The following is a 1,092-nucleotide window of genomic DNA, read 5'->3' as shown; positions in this document are numbered from 1 at the left end:
GATCTTTGATCAAGAACTAAAATCAGTCATTTTATATACATTTTTATATATATATATAAAACCTGAGTTTAGACAGTGTAGAATGTACGTACCCTACAATTTACTTTATACACTTAAAATCATTTGATGGCAATTCAAGACAGAATTTAAGATTTGTAGCAAAAGTACAAGTTTAAGGTTTGGCTTTTTCCATTCTAAACTCTAATATACCAAATAACTCATTTATTCAGCATTCATTTATTGCCATATATTATACTAGGCTCGTTACACACATAATCATAATAGGAGGCATTCTTATCCGAATTTTGTAGAAAAGAACATTAGGCTCAGAGTCATTGAGTAACTTTCCCAAGGTAACACATTTAATAAATGATAGCATCAAAACACAAATTCAGGAATTTGTGGATTCAAATTTAAGGCCATTTCCTCTCTACCAGCCTATTATATGTCCAGTATCATATCTTAACTCCTTTTATTCCCAACTCGCTTTTTACTCGAGCAATGTGACAATATACCAGTTTTATGAAAATCCCATGAACTTTCATATCTTTCTTGGTTGAGACGTTTTTCCTCTTTTGAGTTTGTCAAAGTTCTTTCTACTTTTAAATATCCCCATTTTTCTTAAAGAGTATCATTGTACTATAAACTCCCAATGAATCCCTTCCTAGCAACCACCATTTTCCTCAGCAAGGACATTGACTCTATTTAGCCTCTGTACCTTATACCTTACCTTGTATATTTTTTGTATCTTGTACGTATGCATTTCATTTTTATAGATTTACACATATATCTAAGTTTTCTAATTTGTTGGCCTCTTCAGAGAACAAGCCATCTTATACTTTGTCTGAATCTCCTGTGTACAGAATATTGTCTGGTATATAAGAGATGCTGAATAAGTTTGAACTCAAAAAGAATCAGTTTTTTTCTCACAACTTTATTTATAAAATAAAGAAGCCAAGTGTGCATATGATGATGCATAGAAGACAATGAATTTTGGCCCTATATAGATTAGAATTATGAATAGAATTTGTGCAAATTGAATAGTTAATAAAAATATATTTAATTGAAATCAGAAGGTCTAAATAAATTCTT

Source organism: Mandrillus leucophaeus, unplaced genomic scaffold (genome assembly GCF_000951045.1).
Source record: "Mandrillus leucophaeus isolate KB7577 unplaced genomic scaffold, Mleu.le_1.0 Scaffold239, whole genome shotgun sequence".
Classification (NCBI taxonomy): Eukaryota; Metazoa; Chordata; class Mammalia; order Primates; family Cercopithecidae; genus Mandrillus; species Mandrillus leucophaeus.
This window is presented reverse-complemented; position numbering follows the sequence as displayed.